Genomic DNA, 20,796 nt, shown 5'->3' with positions numbered 1-20,796 from the left:
ACTTAAAGTAGCTCTGACTGTTACAAAGCACTGACACTGGAGACTCCTTCCATAAATGTTACATAAACACATTTCTCCTTCCAGAAAACATTACAGACTTTTTTCATTTTTAAATAACTATGTTATTTTATTTTATTTTAATGAGCCTGTTTAGGTTAATTTACATAATGTGTAACGGTCAACAAACAAACCCCTGTAAATTGGTTATTACTATTGAAACAAATACCCCCAAAATAAAACAATCACTAATAATAATAATAGTAATAATAATTATAATAATAATAATAATAATAATAATAAAAGAAAACCTTTGATATATGTACTAAGCAAGTATTTTTTAATTACACTGCACATTTACAATATATGTGGTCACATTAAAAATGTATATATAAAATAAGATATAAAACTGCATCATATGGGATCTGATTTGGGGAGCTGATTGGACATTAAAATCCTTTTTCGTACTTCCTTCTTCATGTTTTATTTATTTTTTAAATGGACATTAAATAAAAATGTTATTGGGCTTATTAGTGAGCTCAGAGGTAGACCAGCGCTGTTCCTGCTGACACTTTGCATTTGAGCAAAACGAAACCATCACAATTGTGATGTATACAAGTATTACGTACAAATATTGCGTATTGCAAAAAGATCTTTATCCAGCATGTTGTGATACGCCGTGTTTGATTTATTGTTGCACTCCACAGTAATGGCCTTTTTATTCCTGGTACTCGGCGTTTACGCTGAACTCTGTCCTGTACAGCAGTGAGAGCAGATTAAATGTGATTTGATAATGCATTAAAATGTTCCTGCTCTTTAATGGACGTCTGTTCCTCCTTTCTGGAGATCTTAAAGTGTCTCCCTCTGGGTGGACTAATGACAGCTGTTTAGTCATTTGGCTCAGAAATGTTTCTCCTAATAAAAGAAATGAGGCACGTCTGTATGATAAATCATCATTCGGGAATTTCACCATCATGGTTTTATTTCTTTATTGAATAATTTTTTTTGTATTTATGTATTTATTTATTTATTGCAATGGATGTCCTATTAACCCAGGTCATCTGTTTGGATTTAATTCAACACAAAAGTAAAATTGCTTTGTAAAATGCTCAGTGAATAGAAATGTAAAGCTTATTTGTGAAAATAAAGCATAAGTGCTCAGATATCATCCTAAAGGCAGCTTTGTGTGTCTCTGTGACTCATATTTACAAAGAATGGTGTTTTTAGGTCACTTTTTTCCCCTTTGTTTTGCTTTTAGTACTCGTTTCTGCTGGGCTTGTATTTAGGTTAGAAACCTTCTGTGAGGTCTTAGTACTCTTTAGAACCCAAAACCAGCATGCACATTCTTGTCCTAATGTTTAAAGTGATTTCTACATTCATCCCAATCCTGTCATTTAAAAATATATCTTTAAGAAAATCTCTGATTTACATCAATATCATGCAACATTTATGACTCATTTATTTTTTTTTCCATTTCTGACTTGCCCTCATGACTCCACATGCTGAAGTGTCCTTGGGCAAGACACTGAACCCCAAGTTGCTCCCGATGGCAAATTAGCACATTGCATGGCAGCTCTGCTATCACCACTGGTGTGAGTGTGTGTGAATGGGTGAATGAGACACAGTGTAATGCGCTTTGGATAAAAGCGCTATATAAGTGCACCATTTGCCATTTATCTGATGGGGTTTGATGGAGCTGGCTGGGAGGCCTGAGAGTAGTGCGTTGCAGTAGTCCAGTTCTGAGATGACAAGAGCCTGGACTAGTAGCTGTGTAGCCTGTTCGGTCTGATAGGGCCTGATTTTCTTGATGTTGTACAGCATGAACCTACAGGACCGTGCCATTGTTGAAATGCGGTCTGTGAACGTCAAGCTGTCATCAAAATTCACGCCCAAGGTTCCTGGCTGTCCTGGTTGGTTGACTGTAGTTGAGCTGAGCTGTACAGTGAGGTTGTGGTTTATTGGGTTATTTATACGGTTGTATTTGATTCAGAATGGGGCGCTAATGATGACAAAGTGCACTTTAATTCAGATTATGATGGAAATGATAATTATGATAACTGAGGTGTGTTAGAGCCAGGCAATGTGGAGTTTGTATCTGATTCTTCAGGGGAAGAAGAAATCTTCTGTTCATTAGTAACACTGCTCACACGTTCAATCCAGGGAGAATACCAGAGCGCATTCAAGTACAGAATCTAAAAATGTGCTGTTTTGATGGTGAGGTGTTTTGAAGAAAAATACTGCAGTACTCGTACTTATGGAAATGACTGCGTGTGTATTCTAGTGCCGCCTGGCTGCTGTCAGATGCTGTTGCTTTTTCTGCTCTTGTGTATTTTTTTCCTCTCAATTGTCCGCGAGAGCTTTTCTACAAAACAACATGCCGTGTCAGTCAAAAAACCTGCACAAGATTCCCAGCCATGTTATCCTGTTGTTAAGGATCCATTCAGTGTAAAAAAAAATGCCAGCTGGTAAATTTACTCTTAAACACAGTCTCTCCCAGTGGTGTTTGATGGCTTCCTCTACTTTATTATCTCTGTAGTTCTACATCTTTTTTACCGAAACCATAAACACACAGCACACAGTAGATGATAATCTGGACTATTTTGAGAGAAATTCTCCTGACAATTGCTTCCATTTTGGGCTGGGCTTGAATGATTGTCTTCTGAGAGGCATAAAATCCAATCATAACCACTCTAGTCAAATTTATCTAGTACATCCTTAACCAGATATAAGATTAATAAAAACCTATTTGTAACCTTTCTTTTCCTACTCATTTCAAGCTTGAAAAGTCTAGTCCTATTGGCAGATTGTGTTGGCAATTTTAAGCATTTATTACTAGAAGGAATCCAATAGAATGAGAACATTTAAAGCGTGAAATGAGTAAACATGTCTAGAAATAGGTTTAATAATCTTATATTTGGTTTGCTGTCATCTTATATTAGGAAATTCTAGATATATTTGACTATCTTTAAGACATTTTCACTTTTCTGCAGTGAGTCCAGTCATGGCCTCGATTTATAACTGTAAATACTAAACTGTAAATCATGTGTGTTGACTCTCTCGTGGAAAAACACATCATAACACAAAAAAAGAACGGTCAAGCTGAATGCCATGTTTGTTTTGATCTGAGTTCATGTTGGTTTGTGGGGAATTCTGGGAGATTGCAGGATCATTGGTCAGGACTCATAATAGTTTTTGAGCGTAATCTGAAAGTGTGCTGTTTTATTTAGGGTTAGTCATGTAGTTGTCACAGCCCGGTCCAATCAGAACTCAAATTCCCAAGATGCAACACTCGCTTCTCATGCACGCATGCGCTCACCATCCCCGGAGTTCTGATCAGTCACACCTGGCACCAATGACACACACTCACCGCTAGTATTTAGGGAAGTCATTCACCCAGTTTATACGTGAAGTATACACTCAGTAGCTCGTTTCTCTGCGTTACCAAGCCGTTCTAGTTTGTTTGTTTCTCGTGATCCTCGACCCTTGTTTTCTGTCTCGACTACGCTTTCTGCCTATCCCCGTTTGTATTGTTCGCCCGATCGCTTGACCCTTGTTTACCCTACGACTACGTTTCTTGAACTTCCCGATTCTACGCTCTACCCCCGCCGCCCGCTCCTGCTTCCGTGCCGTTTCAAGGTTTGTGACAAAATACTTTGCCTTCCAATGGAAGCAGCAGGAGATCGTTGGCCGCAAGCCATCGAGGGACATGGCCGGATGATTAGTGAACATGATCACCGTCTCGCCCACCTGACTGAGCAGGTAGCTCGGCTAAACCAAGCCGCGCAGCTTTCTACGGCGCCGACCCCACGCTTACCTTCCACTCCAGCGCCGGAGAAGTATGATGGAGAACCGGCATGCTGTCGAGGTTTTTTACTCCAGTGCTCCCTGTTTTTTTCCACGTACCCAGACATGTCGGAGAATCAGAAGATAATCCACTTCATGGAACTTTTAACCGGGAGAGCTCTCCTCTGGGCTACCGCGGAATGGGAACAGGAGGGGAACAGTATCAGCACGTATGAGCAGCTGACATCACGCTTCCGCACTGTATTCGATCACTCTCCAGACAACCGGGAGACTGGGGAGGACTTATTGTCCTTGGTGCAGGGATCACGTTGTGTGGCGGATTATGCTCTTGAATTTCGTACTGTGGCCGCTAGGAGCGGATGGAATCAACCCGCTCTAAAAGCTGTGTTTCGCCGGGGATTAAATGCTGACATCGTAACGGAGCTGGCGTGCCGCGATGATCAGCTGACCCTCGACTCAGTCATCAACGTAGCTATCCGCCTGGATCGTCTACTACGGAGCCGCCGCTCCGTACACAGCGAGGTGGAAGCACCGGCATCTGAGAGCCCTAGCGAACCCATGCAGCTGGGGCAGACCCGGGTGAGCATGCAGGAGAGAGAACAACGGCGCCGTGAACATTGTTGTTTCTACTGCGGCGAGAGGGGCCACTTCGTGCAACAATGCCCTCTCAAACAGCGCTCTACCCGAGGGGAAACCAAAACTGCCAGACAACCTCAGCCAGGGGTAAGTTTAGAACCCATTGCCCAGTACTCAGTCCAGTCTGCATTCGTATTACCCATTATATTGGGTTACTCAAGTGTTTCCTGTACTTTAGAGGCGCTGATCGACTCTGGAGCGGCGGGGAACTTCATTGACCAAGAGACCATACTCCAATATAACATCCCCGTTCGTCCTCTCAGCACCCCCCGCCGTGTCCAAGCCATTGATGGGGCCCCCATTGGAGATGGCTTAATCACCCACTGTACCGAACCTATTAATCTCTGCACCAGTGCTCTTCATCAGGAGAAGATTACGTTCCATGTCATTGTGACAGCCCGGCATCCAGTGGTTCTCGGTCTTCCTTGGCTCGAACATCACAATCCACAAATTTCCTGGAATCAAAGGGAGATCACTAGCTGGTCAGCTCACTGCATCAATCACTGTCTTCAAGTCCCTGTGATCTCCTTAGCATCCACATCCATTGAGAGCCCGGACAAGGCAGACAACGTTCTGATCCCCAGTGTTTACCACGACCTCATTGAAGTATTCAGTAAGAAGAAGGCTAGCGGACTACCTCCTCATCGTGAGTACGACTGCGCAATCGATTTGCTCCCAGGCACTACACCACCGCGAGGGAGAGTCTATTCGTTAACGGTCACTGAGCAAAAGGCCATGGAGGAGTACAGTGAGGGAAAAAAGTATTTGATCCCCTGCTGATTTTGTACGTTTGCCCACTGACAAAGAAATGATCAGTCTATAATTTTAATGGTAGATTTATTTGAACAGTGAAAGACAAAATAACAACAAAAAAATCCAGAAAAACGCATGTCAAAAATGTTATAAATTGATTTGCATTTTAATGAGGGAAATAAGTATTTGACCCCTCTGCAAAACATGACTTAGTACTCGGTGGCAAAACCCTTGTTGGCAATCACAGAGGTCAGACGTTTCTTGCAGTTGGCCACCAGGTTTGCACACATCTCAGGAGGGATTTTGTCCCACTCCTCTTTGCAGATCTTCTCCAAGTCATTAAGGTTTCGAGGCTGACGTTTGGCAACTCGAACCTTCAGCTCCCTCCACAGATTTTCTATGGGATTAAGGTCTGGAGACTGGCTAGGCCACTCCAGGACCTTAATGTGCTTCTTCTTGAGCCACTCCTTTGTTGCCTTGGCCATGTGTTTTGGGTCATTGTCATGCTGGAATACCCATCCACGACCCATTTTCAATGCCCTGGCTGAGGGAAGGAGGTTCTCACCCTAGATTTGACGGTACATGGCCCCGTCCATCGTCCCTTTGATGCGGTGAAGTTGTCCTGTCCCCTTAGCAGAAAAACACCCCCAAAGCATAATGTTTCCACCTCCATGTTTGACGGTGGGGATGGTGTTCTTGGGGTCATAGGCAGCATTCCTCCTCCTCCAAACACGGCGAGTTGAGTTGATGCCAAAGAGCTCCATTTTGGTCTCATCTGACCACCCAGTTGTCCTCTGAATCATTCAGATGTTCATTGGCAAACTTCAGACGGGCATGTATATGTGCTTTCTTGAGCAGGGGGACCTTGCGGGCGCTGCAGGATTTCAGTCCTTCACGGCGTAGTGTGTTACCAATTGTTTTCTTGGTGACTATGGTCCCAGCTGCCTTGAGATCATTGACAAGATCCTCCTGTGTAGTTCTGGGCTGATTCCTCACTGTTCTCATGATAATTGCAACTCCATGAGGTGAGATCTTGCATGGAGCCCCAGGCCGAGGGAGATTGACAGTTCTTTTGTGTTTCTTCCATTTGCGAATAATCGCACCAACTGTTGTCACCTTCTCACCAAGCTGCTTGGCAATGGTCTTGTAGCCCATTCCAGACTTGTGTAGGTCTACAATCTTGTCCCTGACATCCTTGGAGAGCTCTTTGGTCTTGGCCATGGTGGAGAGTTTGGAATCTGATTGATTGATTGCTTCTGTGGACAGGTGTCTTTTATACAGGTAACAAGCTGAGATTAGGAGCACTCCCTTTAAGAGTGTGCTCCTAATCTCAGCTCGTTACCTGTATAAAAGACACCTGGGAGCCAGAAATCTTTCTGATTGAGAGGGGGTCAAATACTTATTTCCCTCATTAAAATGCAAATCAATTTATAACATTTTTGATATCCGTTTTTCTGGATTTTCTTGTTGTTATTCTGTCTCTCACTGTTCAAATAAAGCTACCATTAAAATTATAGACTGATCATTTCTTTGTCAGTGGGCAAACGTACAAAATCAGCAGGGGATCAAATACTTTTTTCCCTCACTGTACATTCAGGAGGCGTTGCACCAAGGGTATATACGACCATCTACTTCTCCAGCATCCGCGGGGTTTTTCTTCGTGGAGAAGAAGGGAGGAGGTTTACGACCATACATCGACTACCGAGGACTAAACAAGTGTTGCGTCAAGTACCGTTACCCACTACCTCTAGTACCAGCCGCTCTGGAACAATTACGCACTGCCACCATCTTCACGAAACTGGACTTACGCAGTGCATACAACTTGGTCCGGATTCGAGAAGGAGATGAATGGAAGACTGGGTTCAGCACAACTTCAGGCCACTATGAGTATCAGGTCATGCCGTATGGGCTCTCTAACGCTCCCTTGGTCTTCCAATGTCTGATTAACGACGTGTTACGTGACATGCTGGGACGCCATGTGATCGCCTACATCGACGACATTCTGATATATTCTGACTCCCGGGAGGAACATGTTCACCAGGTCCGCCAAGTTCTACAACGACTGCTCCGTCACCAGTTATATGTTAAAGCTGAGAAATGCGAATTCCATAGAACCACCATTGCGTTTCTGGGATACGTCATCAGCCCCGAGGGGATCTCCATGGACCAGGAAAAGGTCCAGGCAGTAGTAGGCTGGCCCACACCCTCGACGATCAAGGAACTACAGAGGTTCCTGGGGTTTGCGAACTTCTACAGAAGGTTTATCAGAAATTTCAGTGCCATCGCCAACCCCCTCACGTCCCTGCTAAAGGGGAAACCCAAACGTCTGTCATGGAATTCAACTGCCCAATCCGCCTTCGACAAACTCAAGAAAGCCTTCACTACTGCACCCATCATCAAACATCCGGATCCATCCAGACCGTTTATAGTGGAGGTGGATGCGTCAGAGACCGGGGTAGGAGCCATTCTATCCCAACGATTTGGAGAGAAGCCAAAGCTCCATCCGGTAGCATTCTTCTCGTGAAAGCTTTCCCCCGCTGAGAGAAACTACGATGTGGGAAATCGTGAACTCCTGGCAATTAAGTTAGCGCTGGAGGAGTGGAGACACTGGTTAGAGGGGGCTACACATCCATTTGGCATCTTCACAGACCACAAGAACCTGGAGTACCTTCGCACTGCAAAGCGACTCACACCCCGCCAGGCCCGATGGGCCCTATTCTTCACCAGGTTCCATTTCACTTTATCCTACAGACCCAGGTCCAAGAACACAAAGGCTGATGCTCTGTCTCGTCTCGACCACACAGAACGTGTCAACGAGCATGAAGACTACATCATTCATCCTTCATGTATTATCAATGCACTAGAGTGGGATCTGGACCATGAGCTAGAGCAGATTCCCCAGTCACAAGTACCTGTAAAGTGTCCTCTGAACAAACTATTTGTACCCGAGGAGTACCGCCAAGAACTCATCATCTGGGCACACACGGTACTCGGCACAGGGCATCCAGGGACACAACGCACACACCATCTCCTAGAAGAGAAGTACTGGTGGCCCAATATGGAGGGAGATATACACAAGGTGGTGACATCCTGTTCATCTTGCGCACAGAATAAGGTACCTCGGACCCTCCCAGCTGGCAGGCTCAAGCCCTTACCTATACCTGAACGCCCATGGTCACACATATCCGTAGACTTCATAACAGACCTGCCTAGATCCCAAGGAAATACCACAATTCTAGTCACAGTGGACCGGTTCTCCAAGTCCGTACGTTTCTTTCCATTACCCGCTCTCCCCACTGCATTCGGGACAGCCGAACTTCTATTCCAGCATGTGTTCAGATATTTCGGCATTCCGGAAGAGATTGTCAGTGACAGGGGCCCGCAGTTTACTTCCAGAGTGTGGTCCAGCTTCATGACCAAGATGGAAGTGACAGTGAATCTCACCTCCGGATATCACCCACAAGCCAATGGACAAGTTGAACGAATCAATCAGGAATTGGGGCGATTCCTCCGTACTTTCTGTGCCAATAACCCAGAGGATTGGAGCAAGTTTTTGCCATGGGCCGAGTATGCCCAGAACTCACTACGTCATTCGGCTACCAATCTCACCCCTTTCCAGTGCGTGCTAGGTTACCAACCTCCACTGTTCCCGTGGAACGCAACTCCCACCGCAGCTCCAGCCGTTGACCACTGGTTCGAACATAGCGAGCATGTCTGGGCTGACACCCACCAACGCCTGAAAGAGACCACAGACATGTACAAGCACAAAGCAGATCGCCGCCACAAAGAACACCCTAATTACCAACCAGGCGATCGGGTGTGGTTGTCCACAAAGGACTTGAGACAAGCTCATAGCTGTAAAAAACTAACGCCAAGATACACTGGACCATTCAAGATCCTCAAGCGAGTCAATGAAGTCACCTACCGTCTGGAACTGCCACGACACAGCCGCATCTCCCCCTCATTCCACGTATCACGTCTCAAACCTGTTGTCAACGGTCCACTGGCCACCGAAGTACCAGCTGAAACTCCTCCGACCCCTCTGGAAATTGATGGACAACCGGCTTACCGTGTCAAGAACATCCTCAAATCTAGACACAGGAGGGGCAAGCTGTAGTATTTGGTCGAGTGGGAGGGTTATGGACCTGAGGAACAGTGCTGGGTTCCCAAGCAGGATATACTGGATCCACAGCTTACTAAGGACTTTCACGCAACTCATCCTCATCTCCCTGGTCCACGACCTTGGGGAGGCCAAGAAAGAACTCTGCTCCCGGAGTGAGCCCTTTGGGGGAGGTTCTGTCACAGCCCGGTCCGATCAGAACTCAAATTCCCAAGATGCAACACTCGCTTCTCATGCACGCATGCGCTCACCATCCCCGGAGTTCTGATCAGTCACACCTGGCACCAATCACACACACTCACCGCTAGTATTTAGGGAAGTCATTCACCCAGTTTATACGCGAAGTATACGCTCAGTAGCTCGTTTCTCTGCGTTACCAAGCCGTTCTAGTTTGTTTGTTTCTCGTGATCCTCGACCCTTGTTTTCTGTCTCGACTACGCTTTCTGCCTATCCCCGTTTGTATTGTTCGCCCGATCGCTTGACCCTTGTTTACCCTACGACTACATTTCTTGAACTTCCCGATTCTACGCTCTACCCCCGCCGCCCGCTCCTGCTTCCGTGCCGTTTCGAGGTTTGTGACAGTAGTCATTGCTCAGAGGGAAGAAGATCTGTTCTGTGGTAAGGCTCCATCATCACCACTCAAGGCATCATTTAAAAAAAAGGAATGTTTTGCAAAACTAGCTGTTGTTGCTTCACTTTATAGTGCCATCTCATTTCATTCATGACATTACATGACAATTTTATTACTGCTGTATTGGAAAAAGCATTATAGAAATATTTTATATTCATAGGCTATTGAATGTACAGGCACTAAAACGGTCGTAAGCAAGTGAGGCTTCATCCATTATCAGAGTCTACGTGAATGAAATTTATCCACGACTTGACGTGCGTTGGGGGGGAGTGCTCTGTCAAATTTTTTGGGTTTGTTTGCCTTCTAGCTTCGCCTCTGATCTCCTCACTCCTGTGGGTAGAGATGTACAGTGATATGGAATGTTTCTTTTCAGTCCTCACACTTCAGTGCAAGGACAATGAACGGAAACACGTAGATGATTTTTAGATTCATGGTTAGGGATGGTTGAAGTGTTATTGGGATTTGAACTTGAGATCTCCTGAAGCACAGACTTTTACTGAGGGAGACTTAGAAGTGTAGAGCTGACCTGAATCACTCCATCATTTCGAGGTGAGAAGTGCCAGTTTGAAATAAAATGAAATGTAGAAGAACTTAAAGAACATTGTATATTTATGAAGTGTCAAATCACATCTCAACACTCATGAGGATAGAATTGAAAGGAGGAAAAATATTGTTCTGAGTGACATCCAAATCAGCGTTGCAATCCCGACACTTCCCCAATGAGGCTAACTAACGTGCATGACACTCAGAGTAAATCATATCAGTCAAGGTTATCAATGTTCGTCTTTCTCTCTCTCTCTTTCTCTCTCTCTTTATCTCTCTCTCTCTCTCTCTCTCTCTCTCTGTCTGTCCTGCTTCTTCTGCCTGCTCCACTGCCCAATCGATGCTGCAGATTGCCCTAACAGAATTAAAGCAGAACAAACTGGTTTGTATTTACTTCTAGTGCAGGTCCCCAGCGGGATCTGGAGCTCACAGAGGGCAGAAAAAGAAAACCCAAAAAGCCAGTGTGACAGCAGGCAGTGGTGTTTAGAGAAGTGAGCGCAAACAGCACTGAGCTTTTCACTCCTCCACAATGGCAGAACGCTTTCTGGGGCTAAGTAAATCGCTCCAGAGGCAATTTGTACAAACTACAAAGTTTACAAAGCCTTTATGTTCTGATTGGGAAGCTGTCAAACTCGCCGTTGCCCCACTGGGCTGAGTGTGTTTGTGTGTGTGTATGCACTTGGAGCTGAAGTAGCTCATTTGTCAGTGGAATGGAGTTTTGAGCAAGCCGGATGCTGTTAGAGAGGCTACACCAGACTTGATTCAGGCAATAGAAAAATCTCTGTACACCACATTAGCATAGCCATAGATGTTCTGCCAATCCTTAATGGTTCTATGCATTATACACATATGTAACACATCCAACTATGCATGCACTAACGCTCCAAACTCCTCGTTCTTCTAATATAGAGACTGCACTTTGCTACTTAGCTCTCCATTCTAAAGGCTGTCCATTTACACATATTTTAATCACATTCTAACACATCTGTAGAATTCTGGATCCTGATTATTCAGAAGGTGTTGATTGATTTTCTATAACAGCAGCTCTGACACTAGTGCAGCTGCAAATCACAGTTTTTTAAATTTATAATTAATGCGCTCGTTCTAATACATTATCATTTCTATAGTAACAGCTCATTCACAGGGACACATACAGTGAATGCTCCACTGATAATAAACAGATTACAAATCATTAATATGGTGACGTATGTCATTTTTTAATAAATAAAAATTCTAATTGTTGGGAAGTTGCTGTGGTATTAGAGGAATAAAACATTTGGGACGTGCTGTTGCAGGAAAATAATCCACTTTGAGGTGGTGACAGTAACTCTGCTTCATCATACCACCCCAGTGTTTATTATTTTCTTGTAAGAGTACTATGGATATGCCAGAACTCTTTTTATACCCAATCATGTTTCTGACCTGTTGCCAATTAACCTCCAGCTATTTCTTTTTAGTAACACCTTTGTTGCCCCTATCCCAACATGTTGAGACGTGTTGCGGCCATCAAATTCAAAATGACCTTATTTGTTTCTTAAAATGGTACATTTCCTCAGTTTAAACAGTTGATATGTTTTCTATGTTCTATTGTGAATAACATATGGGTTTATGAGATTTGCAAATCATTGCATTTTACACAGCATCCCATCTTTTTTGGATTTGGGGTTGTAGCAATGGACTGCAATAACCATCAGCCAGTGTACATGATCATGTCACATGACTGGTTTCACCTGATTCATGTTTTGGTTAATTAGCACTGGTATTTAAGTCCTGTTCTGCACAGCACTGTTTGTCTTGTGTTTGTCTTTCTTTGTTATGTTATGCTTTCTTGGCTTTTGTTATTAACTCATGGTTATGTTCCTTGTCCTTGTATCTCTGCCACGACTTCATAGTTCTTCTACGTTTCATTTGTTTCCTTAAACTTTAAATCTGCATTTGTATCCAACTCACCTACCACTACATGACAGAGCATGCTGTGTTGTTTGATTCCTTATTCACAGGTGCATCTAAAAAAAAATGACATTGTGGAAAAATAAATTTTTTCCTGTAATTTAATTCAAAAAGTGAATCTTTCACATATTCTAGATTCATTACACATGAACTGAAATATTTCAAGCCTTTTTTGTTTTTCATCTTGATGATTATGGCTTACAGCTCATGGAGATCAAAAATTCAGTATTTCAAAATTTTAGAATAAAGAATTTATAATAATGCAGTATATCATCTCTTCATGCCAAGTTTTAATAATGTAAAAAGGTTCACAGATATATTTGACACGTTTTGAGATTCTAAACATGATCTCTGAAGTGTAAATGAGAGCTGGAGGTCATGTGAATTATAAAAGCTACACTTTAACTTAAATGTTAAAAAGAAACAAAACATCACCTCTGATGTTGGGGGGGGGAGAAGGGGTATTTTGGCCTGTAGTGTGTGTGTGTGTGTGTGTGTGTGTATTTATTTGTTTCCCTCTGTGTGTCTTTCTCTCTGATGATGGACATGACATTAAAAATGATTGACAGTCTTTAATAGCTGCATGTTTGAATTTTATCCTCAACACAAAAGGAACAAAAGGGAACAGCTGTAAACTCACCACCATGCTCAATATTTCATGACAACGGATTTCTCTGGAAAATATGAAAGGTTAACACAAGTACCATGCCACATTTGAACCGGATTATCATTCAAAACCTAAAAGCAGATTCCTCTCCGGACCAGAGAAAGCCGCATGGAGCGTGAGCTGTGTTTAGTTTGAGTTCAATCTGACTCAGAGGAACCAGAGCTCTTCTGATCTTCTGTGCGTTTGTAAAAGCGAGTGACTCAGAGCGCTATAATCCCACTGCGTATTTAATGCTTATTAACTCAGTATTTGTCTTTCATTTCCCCTCCCATTAGAAGTTAAAGCCAGCAGCTAAATGTGCACTATTTAAAGTTGATGAATGTTTCTCAACCTGGAATAACCCCAAAGTCTTAAAGATAGCTCAGAAACATGACAGTTCACAATACTGATCTACAGTGCATCATGCTAGTCTCCTATTTTCATTTCTTTCATTTCTTTTCTGACCCTCAAATTTGTCACATGACTCACACGTTGCGTTGAGGATTTTTCATTGCACTACCTTTTGTGGACTGCAGAGTGGGCTCTAAACATTACACACCACCCCTTTAAGGTTGTGCACCATGCAGCTGCACTCATTTGTATGACAATTTTAGTGTTTGCTTACAAATAATAATAATAATAATAATAATAATAATAATAATTATTATTATTAAAATCTAATAATGGAGCTTGTTGTATGATTGTGATTTTTATTTCATTAAGAGCTCGTGCCAACACACTTTACACTGTGAACATTGCATGTGCGTGTGTCCGCCTGTCAGCTTGTATAAAAGAATGCTTGGGTGACGAGCCCCCCTTCTCACACACACACACACACACACACACACACACACACACACACACACCTACACACACACACCTGCTTCACTGCGTCTAACACATGCACTGGTGCAGTGAGTGCGCTAATAGCAGGAAAATCTCCAAAAGCCTCCGGGTTGCCAGATTGGATGTCATTTCTAATCCAATTCCCCCTTTAAAACCTGCAGCCATTTATTTCACACCACCCCAAAAGAGTAGGTTTTTTTTTTTCTTAAAAAGTATTTAAATTAATGATAAAAATGTGAATTTCTGCTTGGGTTTCAGCCTGTGTGGAATTTCTCATGTTCTCCTAGTGTCCATGTAGGTTTTCTTCTCAAACATGCCATACCTGTGTGTGTGTGTGTGTGTGTGTGTGTGTGTGTGTGTGTGTGTGTGTGTGTGAGAGAGAGAGAGAGAGAGAGAGAGAGAGAGAGAGAGAGAGAGAGAGAGAGCATAGTGCCCTGAGATGCAAGGGTTTCAACAAAAGCAGCACTTTTATATGCCTCCATCATATTCAGTCCACCTAGTGGCATGTCACATGTTTTATCTATCTATCTATCTATCTATCTATCTATCTATCTTATCTATCTATCTATCCAGGTATCTATCTATGATTTTAGTCAGTATTTTTTTTAACTAAAAATCAGATTAATACTCAGTGTGTCTTAAACCCCAGTGGAGCAGGGCTCATTCCAATCTGGCAACCTGACGTAGAAGCAGCAGCTAAACTGAGGAGAGGAGGAGAAAAGTGGATAGGGAAGAGGAGGAGGAGTGAGGAGAGAGGAGAAGAGGAGAAGAGTGGAGAGGGAAGTAGAAAAGAGGAGAGGAGGAGTGAGGATGAGAGAGGAGGAGAGGAGAGGAGGAGTGAGGAGGGGGGAGGGAAGGAGGAGCGAAGAAAAGGAGGTAGGAGAGGGGAGAAGAGGAGAAGGAAAGGAGGAGAGGAGGAGTGAAGAGGAGGATGAGAAGAGGGGAGAAGAGGAGCAGTAAAGGAAGGGAGGAGGAGTGAAGAGGAGGAAGAGGAGTCGGAGTGGGGAGGAGAGGAGAAGTAAAGGAGAGGAGGAGGAGTGAAGAGAGGAGGTGCAGGAGGAGCCTCGTATGTTTGAGCTGAGTGAAAAACAGAACCATTAAAGTTCATTGAGCCGCTAACATGCTTAAAAACTCTCCTGGATCATTCTGTCCTAAAGTTATTACTGATTATTATTATTATTATTATTATTATTGATAATAATCATCATCATCATCATCATCATGCTACAGATACTGCAATCTGCTCCATCAGAGCTCTTCACTAATCATAATAATAACGCTCAGTGATTGGTTAGAGAGCTCATTTGCATATTCGTACATCAAAGAGACCGAAATTATCGCGACATCGCGTGAGAGCCGGTATATCGTTCACCTCGTGCTCTCAGGTCCGCGCGCTGCTTCAACCGTGCGGTGGCTGCGCGCGTGCATTCACCTGCCGGATCTCCGCGCACGCGCCAGCACCACATGGACGGACGGATGGACAGCTGGATGGGTGGATGGATGGATGGATAGATGGAGCGATAGAAGGGTGCAACAGAACGGAGCGCGTTAAGAAGTTGGATGTGTTTCTCCACGCGCACCCGGGAGATGATGCAGTGCTCAGCTCCGTTTTTATCGCGTCTCTTTCTCTCTGTTCGCGCGAGCTGCTGGTGATCCTGTACATCCCGGATTTCTTCAAGAACCCACAGAAGCCCAGGCGATGCAGATGAACCGCTGTGTGATGTAGGGATTTCTTTCTTTTTGCTTTGTAGCGAGTTGGAATGGATTTTTTTGGAGAATTTCAAAGTGGTGTGTTTGGAGAAAAAAAAAGAGAGACGTGTGAGTGTTTAACGTTTAACGCAAGAAAAGTGCTCGAGATGAGAATGGACAATTAATTCATGAGCTGTGTGAGGAGTATACAGTTTGATTACGTAGCAATACATGCAGCAGACTATTAAAAGCCATTTCCTTTCCAGACAGTTTGAAATCTGGAGAACAAAGAGTGCAGAGAGCCTGGAAGAGTCTCCGCACTGAAGAGGATCTATTTAGAGTTCTTCTTCTTTTTTTTTCTTCAGCGTTTTACACACTTTGGTGGTTGGATTGGGCAAAAAGAATAACATCTCAGCATCCTAGCGACTTCGGGTTTGCAGTACATTGTGCGTTTGGAGTAGTTTTGGAGTTATGTAAGACGTACTTTATAACCCGTTGGGAAAACGCACTTCGGTGGGTGGACGTTGAATTTTGAGAAGGATCTTTATTTAGAAAAAAAAAAGCAGCATCGTCCCGTTTTAGCGCTCTGCAGCAGCGGAAATTGGATGTCAGGCAAGGTAAGCGCGAGTTTCATCATGTTTCCGCTTTACACGAATGATTTCTGATGCCAGAGTCACATGCAGTCTTGTTCTGAAAATAAAAAATAAACAAAAAACGCACAAAGCAATTCAAAGCAGCTTGCAATTTATTTATTTATTTATTTATTTATTTATTTAGTAAGAAGATATGCAAAACCTTTCCACACAAACGCATGCACTGAGATCAGAGATCATTATCTGTAGATTTTAGAGTTAAGGTGTGGCTGAACATCGATTAGTCATTACATCTACTGACTGATTGAAGACTGGTAATATCAGACCTAAAGATCAATCTCTATTATTGTTATTGATGGTGAAGTTAATGAGTGGAAGCTCGCGCTTAATGATCCAATTATTCTGGATTGTCCAAGGAGCTGCACACTGCAGGTCTGCAGAACCAAACCCAGCCAACAGAACCATGGCTTTACACTGATCACACAATAAGTGTGGTGTGATTTAGTTTGTGTGTGTACATGTTTGTGTGTGGTTGTAGAGTTTATTGTGTAACTGTGTGTGTGTGTGTGTGTGTGTGTGTGTGTGTTTGGGATCAATGTGTATAAGTTTGGAGCAGCTCCTAATTACCACCTGTCTCAGCATTTTCCTCCACATGAAGTGGAAATATCCTCAGGCCTGAGTCAGGATGCCCAGTCTCACAGCTTTAAATCATTTCAGCACCACAGACAGCAGGAGAGAGGAGGTGGAACTAAGCAGAACTGAGCAGAACTGAGATCCGAGACAGATCTCAGAAGCACATGCGGCAGAACCAATGTTCGGCGAGTGTGGAAATGAGAAATGAGCAGAAACCTGAAGAATAGAGAAGCACTGAGCTGATCCTGAGGCAGATTCGGCTCTGATATGCTTCACTATAGAATCTGACTTATTTTCAGCAATTTATATCGTAAATGTGATTGGGCACATCAACAGAGAACAAAAATAAGGGTTCTCCCAGAGAGACAAAGAACGTGTTTACTGCACCTAAGCTGTGATTGGTTAATCACTGCTATGAGAAGAACGTTAGCAAATACACAAGTCTTAATTTTATCTCTACACTATTAGACCAAATGGTTCTAGCTTTCTAAAATGCTTTTATTTATTTGATACTACATAGACATTTCTAACCCTTACTGGTTCTAGATTTAACCTTTTAAAAAGCATGTATGATGAGACAATCTGGAGCATATGCTGTATACATGTATACCTCCCAAATTTCAGCACTTTATGAACCTGAGCTAAGGGTTCTTTAGTGAATAAATGGGTTCTACTGGATCCTGTTGTTCATCATTACTTTATATTAGCATTCTGCATGGAACTTTTAAGAGTTCCCCCAAAGGGACAAACTAAAAAACATGTTTACAGTGAAGGATTTTAGTAAAGATCTACACTATTAGACAAACTGGTTCAAGTGTTTTCCAAAAAAAAAAAAAAAAAAAAACCATTAAGGGTTCTAGATTTACATCATCAGTCACTTTACAGCCTTATTTTCCCATCACTTTATAAACCTCTGTTAAGTGCTTGTTTATTTATTAAAATGGTTTTATTTTGAACCCTTGCTGATTAGGAAACATTTTATTCTAGGGCGCTACATAGAACTTTTAAGCATTCTCTCAAAGGCACAAACCAAAGAACCTGTGTACAGTCACTAAACAATGATTGGTTGATGGCTATTAAGAGAAGAGGATTAGCAAAGATGCAGAAGTTAGATTTATATCTACACTAGTAGACCAAATGGTTCTTAGATTATGTAAAGGAAATTTTAAGAGTTCCCTCAAAAAACCTTAAGCGTTCTAGATTTATGGCTGGATAATTATGAAGATCATGATGTCACTGTATATGTGAACTTTTACCATTTTCTAACTCTCTACTCTTAGAAAAAGAGGTTCATCAAGAGTTCTTTGGGGAATTCTTGCATGAGATTTACTTCCATTTATTTCCACACTGTTAGACCAAATGGTTCTTTATTTCCACTTGGAACATTTTCTAAAAAGGAAACCCCCTGTTTTAGGGTTCTACACAGACAATTAAGAAGGGACAACCTTCTGCAAAGATGCAAGGCTTACTTTTATAGCTACACTGTTAGACCAAATGGTTCTTGCTTTCTAAAAAGCTTTTGTGAAAGCGAAACCTTTGGTCATAGCATCCTACATGAAAATTATAAGGGCTCCCCTTAAACCCTATAAGGGTTCTAGATTTAAGCTTTTTTAAAGAGTGCATCATCAGGAACACTTGCTGTGTAACTTACTATATCTCTGTTTCTATGTGGTAGAACAACACCAAACAAAAACCATGCTGAAGACTTTATCAACAGAATGATGTCATTTTTAAGTGACATTGTCGTAAAAAGTGACCGGATGTGAGCGTGAACAGTGACGTTTGTGCATTAGAGAGGACGTCATGTACAGGAGCGTTAAACAGAGGCATGTTTCTCAAATACATTATGAGTGCAAAATGGCTGTTAATTATTGAAAACATCTTGGTTTTTTTGACACCATTCTCAAATGATTGTGAGAGCAGTGGTATATAATGGTGTTGATGATGGATGATGAATTCCTCTCATCGATAAAGAATCAGCTCTCTGTTTAACACTAATGACGTTTTGTTTGCTTTAATTAACTTTAAGATTTAAGCCCAGTGGCATGCGCTCTTATTGACACGGATCCTGATCATTTAAAAGCTCTTAAAGACAATCTCTGGCGAGATCAGCACGTGGATGGGGAATTAGAGACAGATTATTCATTATGGAGTAATGAGTGATGATTAAAGCTCTGTGGATCTACAGCACCGTCAGCTTCTTACTATTATCAGTAGAATGGTTCTTCAGCTGAGGGATTTCATGACTTCTTTTTCCTTATTTTCATGTTAAAAAAATGTTCAAAGCGATTCTTCATAGAACCTTGAAGAGTTCCCCCAGAGGGACAAGTCACTATACTACAATTGGTTGTTTGTTGTTGTAAAGGTGCAAAAGTTTTACTTACATTTACATCTAGACTATGATACACAAAGGTGTTGGCTTAACAAAATGATTCTACTTTGTATCTTTTGTGAAAAGGAAAACTTTAGTATTTCCTCCAAAGCCATTAAGGGTTCTAGATTTAGCCTTTTTTATTATTATAAAAAAAACAAAACAAAACAATTTATGACCAGATAATCAGAAACATCGCTGGACAACTGAGTCATTTACACCTATGATTTGTTTTCTGAATCTACAGTATCATGAAGGGTTCTTTGAATAGTTAAGCGTTCTTTGCTTCCTAAAGAGGTTCTACATAGAACCTTTAAGGTTTACCCCAGAGGGAAAAACCAAAGAACCTGTGTAAATATGTGAAGCTGTGATTGGTTAATTATTGTTAAGGGAAGAAAGATAGCAGAGATGCTTTACTTATATTTATTTATAGTATACTTATATTTATAGCTAGATGATTAGACAAAATGGTTCTAGCTTTCCTCCAAAAAGCCTTAGGAGTTCTAGATTTAATCTTTTATAAACATTGTATAATCAAATAATCAGGAACATCATCAGTCACCCAAGTTGTTTACGCCTAGGATTTGTTTTCCAGCTCTACACTAGATCATAAAGGGTTCTTTGGTCTGTTCAGAATTTTTTCTAAAGGGGTCCAAAATAGAACCTTTTAGAGTTCCCTCAGAAGGATAACAGTTTGTTGATTGCTGATAAGAGAAGTGAGTTAACAAAGGTGAAAAAGGTTTACTTACATTTATATCTAGGTAATTAGACAAAATGGCTCTAGCTTTTGAAATTAGTTCTACTGTGAAGGTTGTGTGAAAGGAAACCTTTGGTTGAAATGTTAAGAGTTTCCCAAAAATCCTTATGGGTTCTAGATTAAACTTTAGATAATTATGAACATCATCCATCACCAGAGCCATTTACCCCTACCATTTTTTCCCAACACACCATTTGGTTTCAGGTTCTAAGGTTCCTAAAGAGGTTCTACCCAGATGATTTTGTAACGAGGAGTTACTCCAGAAAAAAATCTTTAAAGGAGCTAACATTAAAAACTTTTTTTAGCCTAAGAATGTATCATTTGGTTATTTACATCATATACACACATATGGGTGGGGGTAGAGGCCATTTGTACCTTTTCTTATGCCTTGTGTGTTTGATTTTGTGTTCTGATAGCAGTGTGATGGTGCAAGGCAGTACATGGACGGATCCCCTGTGTGTGTGTGAGTGAGTGATTCATTGAGTGAGTGAGTGAGTGAGTGAGAGAGGAGATTCTGAGGGTCTGCGGTCATTAGTGCCCTTGCTGAATTATGTATGAATGAGCATTGAGTCCTGTGAGTGAGTCATGAGGTCATGAGCAGAGACGAGTGGAGAAAGTGAAACTGTGTAAACGTTCTTTACACCATACACCCTGCCCTTAGAACACACACTCACACACACACACACACACACACACACACACACACACATACACACACACACACACACACACACACACACACACTGCAGGGTCTCTGAGTTTAACCTGTTATTTTTCACGTCGTAGCAGTGTTCTCAAGCAAAATGACTCATAAACCTTGGTAAGTC

At 42.2% G+C, this 20,796-nt stretch overlaps 1 protein-coding gene across 1 annotated transcript in view; it reads left to right on the top strand.

The window, feature by feature from the left end:
- Positions 1–15,737: 15,737 nt before the first annotated feature.
- LOC128624760 (voltage-dependent T-type calcium channel subunit alpha-1I-like) overlaps positions 15,738–20,796 on the top strand; it is a 44,113-nt gene continuing 39,054 nt past the window's right edge. Inside the window, exon 1 of the mRNA XM_053652476.1 lies at positions 15,738–16,232. The gene's annotated coding sequence lies outside the window, so the exon portion shown is untranslated. The remainder of the gene's footprint in view (positions 16,233–20,796) is intronic.

Source organism: Ictalurus furcatus, chromosome 2, assembly GCF_023375685.1.
Source record: "Ictalurus furcatus strain D&B chromosome 2, Billie_1.0, whole genome shotgun sequence".
Lineage (NCBI taxonomy): Eukaryota > Metazoa > Chordata > Actinopteri > Siluriformes > Ictaluridae > Ictalurus > Ictalurus furcatus.
Note: the sequence above shows the minus strand (reverse complement) of the source record. Positions and strands in the feature narration are given on the sequence as shown.